The following is a 9,765-nucleotide window of genomic DNA, read 5'->3' as shown; positions in this document are numbered from 1 at the left end:
GCGTAGCACATGAGGTAGCATATAAAAGGGAACTAAGTGAATGTTACCTATCAAGATTATTAGGTGAAATCAGATGATCTTGCTTATTCATTCCTTCCTAATTTCATGAGGTGCTTGGTTGGTTGACAGAAATCGTGTTTTAGAAGCTAGAAGCAAAGCACTTGTATTACCCATGTTTCAAAATTGTTTCTATATTTTATGGTGCATTCACATCCCCAAGACTTGCAAGACAAAGGGAGTGGCTGCTCTTCCCAAGGTAAGCTAATTCCTGGAGATAGCAAATAACTTGATTGTGGAATTGCCTTTGCTATGCAGACCACACCCCCATATGTGTCCTTTCATGAGTCTCCTGAAATTATTCCCCCCACCCTCCCCATCAGCTCCTTGACTATAAATCTCCACTTCTCCTTGCATCTGGAGTTGAGTCCAATCTGTTTCTTCTATTGCAGTCGTCGTGGCATCTACACCTACGACAACGGTCCTAAGTAAATTCTTCCTTACAAGTGTCAGAGTAACTTTTTTCTTTTAAGAATTCCAAGCCCAGTCTATACTAGAGAACACCAATGTGCATTTTCCAGCATGAAGAAAGTTTGAGGGGGTTTCTTGATTGCCTGGAGTGAATGGTGAGGGGGCCATATTAAAGCGTATACCATTTCTCCCAGTATTTCTTTGTCATTCCTTATATGAAGAACAAAGAGAAATCACATTAAAATTGGTACATGGAAAAACTTCATTAAAGAGTTAAAATAAGATGATCACAATATCCCAGTTATCATTCCATTTATGCAATAAAGTTAACTTAAATGAGGATTCTAAGATGGGGGTATACTTTTCAGATAAATGACCTTGCTCCCAGAGCCCTGTGTGTTTCTGAGGGCAGCACTTACCACACTATACCTCCATAATCTCTGTCTGAGGCTTCTCCAGGCCAGGGATGGGACAGGTGGGGATAGGGAGGTGCCCACAGGATCCGGATGATCAGAACCTCCAGGCAATATTTTGTCTCCTATGATATATTATACCTACCAGAAGTTAATTGTCAGGCAGGGGAATCTTTGGAAAATACTAATGCTTTACTGCCACCTTCTGGTCGAAATGTGTTTTGCAATATATCTTCATGTTTTGAGGGTTCCCCATAAAAAGGATTTAAGAGAAGTTAAATCCCTGTCAGATCAGCAATCCTATGTTGCCAGTGGCAACCAACATGGATAGAATAGTATATAATTCTTTAAAAACTTTCCAAGGATGTGAATGCATGTATATGTCTATTTATATCACACATGCACAAATGAATTCTGTTTTGAATCCGTAAGGGAATAAACCCCAGAAAATTGTAACTGTATTTCTAGAGGTTTTTAAAAAATAATTTATAAAACGCTTTCACATTTGGCCACTCTATTAATTTGAGAGACAAGTAGGCTTGATTAATAAAATGATTTTACAACAATCCCTTAAAAGAAGACGGGGGATTATTGACTAGCCCTTAAATTTCCTTACAGATATTTTGTCCTATTAATCTTTTTAACTTTTCTAGAACAATTCCATATATGCTTTCTTCATTAGTAAGCTTATTTTTGCACTTAAAATATAATTTTGTTTACAAAAGTGACATACACATTTTATGAAAAGATCTATTATGTAGAAAAAACTTTAATAATCAGCATACATATATATTAATGCCTTGTGCATCATATTCAGTTTGTGGTTCAAGATAATGGTGGTGTTAGTGGTGGTGATGATGATGATGATGATGATGATGGTGATAATGTGCGGAGACCTGATGGCATATGCCTAAGAGCACTGCCCATGAAAGCAGATTGTCTGAATTTGAATGTCAGCTCTGGCTCTCACTGGCTGTGTTATTTTAATGAGGTTACTAAACTGTGGACTGTAATTTTTTCATCTGTAAAGTGGAGGTGGTCGTGGTAATAATAATACCTATCCCACAGGATTGTGATGAGAAACAGATTAATATGCACACTGTGCTCAAAGTACTACCTAGCACATAATAGTACATAAATAAATTATTTTTGTAAAGTAATTAGACAATGTCTGGTACATAGCAAGCACTATGTAAACATTTATTAAAGAAAGCAATAATCATAATGATTAACATTACCATGTGCCAAGTGCTAAATTTAGCACCTTACATGCATTATTGTGTTTCATCTACCCGCCAGCCTATGTGAAGGGTATTATTTAATCTCCATTTTGGGAATTAGGAAACTGAAGCACAGTACACTGAAATAACTTGCCCAAAGTCACGCAGTTAGCATATAGCACAGCTAAAATGTAATTAACCTGTCTCTATCTAATTTTTTTCAATGTTTGTTTATTTTGGGGAGTCCAAGTGTGGTCCAAGTGTGACCCCTCATTAGAGTGACCAATGTTTATTTATTTTGGGGGAGGAGCAGAGAGAGAGAGAGGCAGAGGATCCGAAGCTGGGTCCACACTGTCAGCACAGAGCCCAACGTGGGGCTCAAACTCACATACTGTGAGATCATGACCCAAGCCGAAGTCAGAGGCTTAACCACCTGAGTCACCCAGGCGCCCCTAACCTGTCTCTTTCTAAAAGTTACTTTACTCATCCACACACGTCCCTGTGCATTTGTACCACTTCACTAATTTATCAAGTTAATCTTACACTCAAATAGTGTAAGTTAGAGGTCCTCTCTAACCCTCATGAGCTGCATAAACACCAAATTTTGTCTTTCTCTTTTAGGGTTTTGGCATATATCAGATGAGCCTTAGTTTATTCATAGCTGTGTTATATCAAGATACATTTAATACGAAACTAAATACCATGACTGTTTAATCAACATGTGATGATAACAAAGAAGTGGTTAGGCCCACATTCTGTCCTTATTCTTCCAGATACTGTTTCAACAAATTAATGCCATGACTTTCATGATTAAAGAATCCTTCATTGTGATCTCCCATTAAATTCTCATGGACTAAAGCAAGGCAAAAAGTACATGTACTCTAATCAATGATAGGATCATGTCCAGGCCCTGTCTCAAAACATCGAGAAGGTACATATGTATTCTTGGCACTCTAATACTTCCTTTGCTTAATTTTAATTTTCTGTCTTATATTCTTAAATACTTTTAATTATTACAAGAGAAGTCAATAGCTATTGCTCTATCTTGGGGAGAGAAGGGCAGGGAGGGAAGAAGACTCTTCCGGCATCACGATACATTCAGTCGGCAACCCACACCTCAAGGACAAGTGTGCAATGCTTCTACACATGCACTCTGCTGGGGTGTCCAGTCTAGGACCCCCTCAGTCCTCTCCCTATCCAAGGGGTTCCCGGGTGTCTTGGGAGTATTGTGTGCACTGGGCAGCGAAGTGGGGAGAAGGGGTTGTCTGCAAGGCCTCCTAGGTGATCAGTGGGGAGAGAATGCAGTAGCAATGGAGTCCTCATGGATTCCAAGGGAAGACAGTTACCAGAGTCCTCTGGTGCAGGTGGTGGAGACATTCCCTTTAGTCAAAGCAGGGCAAATGACAAGTGATGATGGCTCAGTTTCCAAGCAGTTCTTGGGCCCTGCGTCCATAGCCTTCATGGTGGTCCTTTCTCGGATCTACCTGCCCAGCTCTTCCAGGCCAGCGTGCACTCTCTCTTCTAGAGCAGTGTTTCCTTGCTCCCAACCCAGCCCCTAAACCTATCCTTTAGTTTAGCTCCTTAACTTCTCTAAGGATATTTCCTTTACTTTATTTTCTCTGATAATTTTTAGCACTTTTGTCCTTTAAGCATAACTTCCATTACATTTTTAGACTTGTGGTTCTTTGGGATAAATTGCATTCAATGGATAATATGTCTCTAGTGATAGAGTAATCTTGTTTTATAATTAAACTTTTATGTGATTTCTTAAGCACTGTCTATCTCTCCCACTAGATTGTAAATGACAGTGAACTCACTCTATTTTCATTCACCATTGTACCCCCGGAGAGCCCAGTAGTATGCCTGGAACATAGCTGGTGTTCCCTAAATACTTGTTGGACAAATAGATGTTGCCCAATTTTGCCTTTAAAATCCACCTTGATGATTTTTTTTTATGTTTATTTATTTTAGAGAGAGAGAGTTGGGGAGGGGCAGAGAGAGAAAGGGAGAGAATCCCAAGCAGGTTCTGCTTGCATTGTCAGTGCAGAGCCCCCTGGGGGGCTCGAACTCATGAACCATGAGATCATGACTTGAGCCAAAAATCAAGAGTTTGGTGCTCAACTGACTGGGCCACCCAGGTGCCCCCATATTGAGGATTTTATTCATACTTTAGAAATAAAGATGAAGGAGAATATTGGCTGAACCATACTAAAGACCTATGTCTTCTTCTGTGTCCCCAAAGTCTCCAGTTCTTACCCAGACAAGTTAAAGCTTTATCACACATGATTGTTTCATTGATGGGTTATGGCACCCGGAATAGTTGTGTTGAGGATTATGAAGGATAGGGAGAATAAGAAGAAAGAGAAGCGTTGAGGATTTTGAAGTCAAGCCTGGCCTCAACAGGATCCTTCTATCCTTCTGGTTTGCTTTCCTTAGGGTGTGGTGTTCATGTTCATGATTGCTTCATGGTCACAATGAAGCTGCTCTACCTCCGGCATAATCACCACTTTCCAGATAGGGAGAATAAAAAGAAAGACAAGGGCAAAGACAAAAGGTTGAATCTATCATTTTTTATTGGAAAGCAATAGTTTCGCAGGGACCTTGCCTCTAGACTTCTAATTACACCTCATTGGTCCTAAGTATGTCACATGGTCACCCAGCTGCAAGGAAGGGTGAGAAATACAGGTATTAGGTATTGTTGCTACACTAAACAAAATTTGGGTTCTCTTGTAAGAAGAAAGGAGAATGTCTATTGGATTGACCACTAGCAGTGTCTGCCACAAAAAAAAAAAAAAAAAAGAAAAACATTTTAAAGTTAAATCCAGGAAGGGTTTAAGTCCCATGATCTTTGAAGGCAACACTGTGAATGAAGTCAACATTCTGAATAGAAGTTTTTTACAGGCTCAGTCTCAGGACAAAGATGTTTATGTTCCCAGCATTAGACAATTAGACATAGTTCAGAATAGGCTGGCTTGAGTGATTTTAAAGAATTAGCCAGACACCTTCTCACTTATGCTGTAGGATGCCTGTAAGTTACCACCAAGCAATGAACGGCCTCAAAAGAATTTAGCAGGATGCATAGTTGCTAGTTTTTGCATTTTTTATCAAATTTTAACACTAACAATTCCTGACCTGATGACCAGGTGCATTCAAAGAAACACTGTTCAAATAGCCTAGAATAGCCTAAAATCCCTAACCTTCAACTTGCACACCTTGAAAACTGTTTAAGGGGAATCATTTCATACTACCCAGCAACAGCTCGGGCATCCCTTCCAGATTTTGTTGTATTTTACAAAAGTATCAATCTACATGGATTGGAACTTTTTTTTAATGGTCTTTCAAAGTGGAGTTTGAGAAAGTACTGTTCCAGTCTAAAGCATTGATTTTGCATCTTGAAAACCTAGAATTGGTCCAGTGGAGACAGATTTCTCCTTAGAGTCAGCATTCTGAATATCAGTGATTTGTGTGGGGAGCAGTGATTTGGGTGGAGGAGGGGCACATGGGAAAATTTACAATATGGTAATTTTTAAAAATGTTTGTTTGTTTATTTATTTATTTATTTATTTTGAGAGAGCAAGAGAGAGAGAGTGCAAGCAGGGGAGGGCAGAGAGGGAGAGAGAGAATCCCAAGCAGGCTTTGCACTGTCAGTGCAGAGCCTGATGTGGGGCTCGAACTCACAAACCGCAAGATCATGACCCAAGGTGAAATCAACAGTCAGATGCTTAACCAACTGAGCCACCCAGGCGTCCCTACAAAATGGTAATTTTTAAGTTCAGTGTACAATCATAAAATGAAGGTGCAAAATGCAAGTATTTCAGTTGGGGATGGAGAAGAGGGGCTTGCCTCGTTTCCTTTGGCCTCCTTCCTTTACCATCACTCCAGTGTTTTAGTGTTACACCCACTCATTCTTTCCTTGGGTCTCCAGTGGGTGGAAATAGGTAATGGTCAATTGACCAAAAGTAATATGGAGCAATAAATTAGAACTACTGAAATGCTATGGCTCCCCAGATATTCTTGTGTGACATCAAACAGTAGGATCAGATAAGAGAGAGTTTGCTACCCATTGGATCCAAGATAAATTATGACAGGTGAATGTTCATTAAGTATAGAATTGATGACATTCTAAATGAAATTGGATATAAATCAAGTTTTACATACTTGACAATATTCTTCTGTTGCAGGATATAGGAATATCTCTGGTACTTGGACTCTAGCTTGCTGAAACTTACAGGTTCCTGGAGTGGCTCTAGATCAGGTTGAGTATCAGTTAGTTATTGCTACATAAAAAATATCCCCAAACTCAGTGGCTTCCAGTAAAAATAATTTATTATTTCTCACAAGCTTGGGGTGAGGGGGGCTCTGGCTGATGTCTGCTGGGATTGCCAACTGTCTAAGGGTTTCCTGGGATCTCTGCTATAGGCTGACTTAGCTGGATTATCTTAGCTGGAACGAATCTGTTCTATGTGTCATTTATCCCCCATCTAAGACCAGCAGACCTACCTGAGCATGTTCCTCTCTTGGCAATGGAAGAAATCCAAGAAAGCAAGCAGAAATACTAAGGCCTCTTGAGATGTAGGCTCAGAATTAGTCCACTGTTCTGGAAATCACCTCACTCAACTAGCCAAAGCAAATCACATGGCCAAATCCAGATTCAAAGGTGGAGGGGAGATTCTGCCTCTTTAGCGAAGGGAGCATACAGCCATTCTGGAAAACAATGTAGTGGAAAAGAGTGAAATGTTCTCCCTAGGAACCAGAGGTCACATGCCTTGCTACATGTTCCGAAGAAATGAATATACAGGCCAACAAAGTGGGATGAACAAGGGTTTCCATTGTGGTATCAATGGAGAATAATTGATATCTCAATAGGAGATAACTTAGATGTTGACAACTAATGGATAAATTAAATGTGGTATACTTACACTTTGGAATACTATGGAGCACTTAGATGTATACATAGCAATATATATGAATTTTAAAAACATCTCTTAATGTGGAAAAATAAGAAACAGTGTAAGATTTAAAACCAAATATGATTTATGTAAAATGAATGCACACACAAAACATATAAGGATAGATTTATATGTAAAGACATATAGGAATGCCTGGCTGGCTCAGATAGAAGAGCATGGGACTCGATCTTGGGGTCATGAATTTGAGCCCCATGTTGGGTGTAGAGATGACTAAAAAAAAAGTAAATAAACTTAAAGACATATAGCAGACACATGAGAGTGGTTACCCATTGGCAGAAAGGAGGTAATGGGACTGGGGACTGGGGATATAGAGTGACACTAGGAACCATTCACGGGCCAATGTTGATAATGTGTCATGAACTAAGAACTATGACTAAAATCTGAGGTACAAAATAATGACTAAGAAAAAAAACATTACAAAAGTAAAATGAAATTGTGAAGAGCATCACGTAGTATGCTTCTCTAGGGCACTGGCCCTGCCCACTATAGTAAGTAACTGTTGTTCTGAAAACTACCTGTGGTAAAAACTGATGATCAACTACTCACCATATATATTCTCTACCATTCTTATAGAACCCTTTATTATTGGGAATAAACACAATTCCTAGCCACACTTGTAGCAAAGGTGGGTATTGAGATATAAGCAGAAGTCATTGAGTGGAGCTTCAGGAATGTTCTCTTGTACCTTGCTATCTTGTACAATGAATTGACTGGAAGGGTGGAAATAATGCTCTGAAACTAGCAGAGCACAGAGACAGATAGAGCCTGGGTCCTGAAGACCTGGTAAAGCCACTATACCAGTTCTGGAAGCCTGTATCCACACATCTTTAATGTAACAGAATAAACTCCTAGTTTGTTTACTGTAGACTAACAGCTGTTACTAACCTTAATGCAATTACTGACACACTAGGCTTCCTCTTTTTTTCTTTAAAAATGAAATTGTCCTTCTTTTCTTCCAGACTAATGGTCAGAAGTTATAGAATAGCAGCATGATGAAGCCAGAATTTAGGCTTAAATGGATTACCTTTAAGACAAACGAAAGAAACACTTTTTCAAGTTGTAGCTAATAAATATTTATTCATTCAATAGCTAATAGTTAAAACTTGAAATTTCCCATCTGTAAAATGAGAACCTAGGAAGTGAGCTCTGTCTCAAAGCTACCTTATAGGTGGTATTCATGGGATTTCTTACCCCCCAAAGATGGACAGAGTGGAAGATACAGCTTTTATTTTAAAAGGTTTTGATAAATTATTGACCAGAGTCATAATGCATTAAGGTAAGTCTGATTTTTTTTTTTTGCAGGATATCTCTATTTTACATGAGGGAGGACATACTGTGCCTTCTCACTAAATATCCTTTGATGGCTAGGATATCACTGTTACCTTGACATAGGGTGCCTTGTAGAAGGGCTCTTAGGGACTAAAGTATAATGTATGCAGGACTGAGAAAGGGGAGATCCCCACTGTAGCACTCACTGCCTGTGACTGAAGTTGTGGGCAGTGCAAGTGACAAAAAAGCACATTGAACTAGGACATCAAACGGAATTCTTCTGTTTGGCTGCGTTCAGCAAACACTTAAGGAAAGCTGTTCTGTGACAGGCACTGTGCTGGACCCTGGGAAAGGACTGGCGAGGCATAGTTGCTGACCTCCAAAGGTCTCAGGCACATCCTCCTGAGCTCAGGCTGTAATTCTAATTGACCGTGGTGAAAGAAAGATACTTCAAGAGGCCCTCATCAGTTTAAAGGCTGGTGAACAAATGCCTGTTCTTCACAGGTGAAGCAGCACATAAATCTGCTGAAACAGAGCATTTTTCTCTCCCGTTTTCACAGAATATAGCTGCTTATTTTCTCACCAGAGATGTTCCTCTCTGCAACTCGGCTCAGACTTAATGAATCTGCTTTCATCTCCTGGGGGCCTCAACTCACAAAATCAGCAGAAATGGTAAGTAAGCAGAGCATCCGAAAACTATTTTCTAGTCCTTGTCTGGCATTATCTCTATAAACCATGACAAATTATTTCTGGAGTTTCAGTGTTCTCATCTGTGAAATGAGGAGCTAGAACGTGGACTCTGTGCAAAAAGTGTGAAAACTTTTTGCTAGTAGGTGAAGGGGTTTAGGACAGTTACTGCCCCCCTCCCAATATGCCACTTTGCCATGTGGATTATCCTGAGCTGAAGTCACTTGAGGCCCTGAGAGCTCGAAGAAATTTTTGTCCTTCCTTACCCACAGAAGAACCTAAATTGGTTCTTTTCCAGAATAAGGGTTATTAACAGAGATAAATTTTATCCGAGTGACCCATCTGCATGGTAGGGCAAACATCTAAGTACCAAACATCTACCCATTTTATCATTCTGTGGAAGTGCATTCCTTTCCTCTTAAGTCCCAGACCTCTACCTTCTTTTTAGTTCAGAATGACATAAAAACCTCATTTTGCTTATCTTTGAAATTTCCTCTTCTATGTGCATTTCCCCACACCTACGCCTATTAAATTTGATTTTTCTCTTGTTAGTATGTCTCATGTGAATTTGATTCTTAGAGCAGCTATAAGGACCTTTGAGGAGACACGAATTCTTGCTCCCTGACTTAGCCAAGTGCAAAAAACGCAACCAGAGGAAGCGACCTTCAGCCTAGCTTCCAGGGCCTTGCACACAGTTTCATACCGATTCTCTTGAGGCGCGCAGAGAGGTTCGGTGGT

The sequence above is a fragment of the Neofelis nebulosa genome, chromosome 1, assembly GCF_028018385.1.
Source record: "Neofelis nebulosa isolate mNeoNeb1 chromosome 1, mNeoNeb1.pri, whole genome shotgun sequence".
Taxonomy (NCBI): domain Eukaryota; kingdom Metazoa; phylum Chordata; class Mammalia; order Carnivora; family Felidae; genus Neofelis; species Neofelis nebulosa.
Note: the sequence above shows the minus strand (reverse complement) of the source record.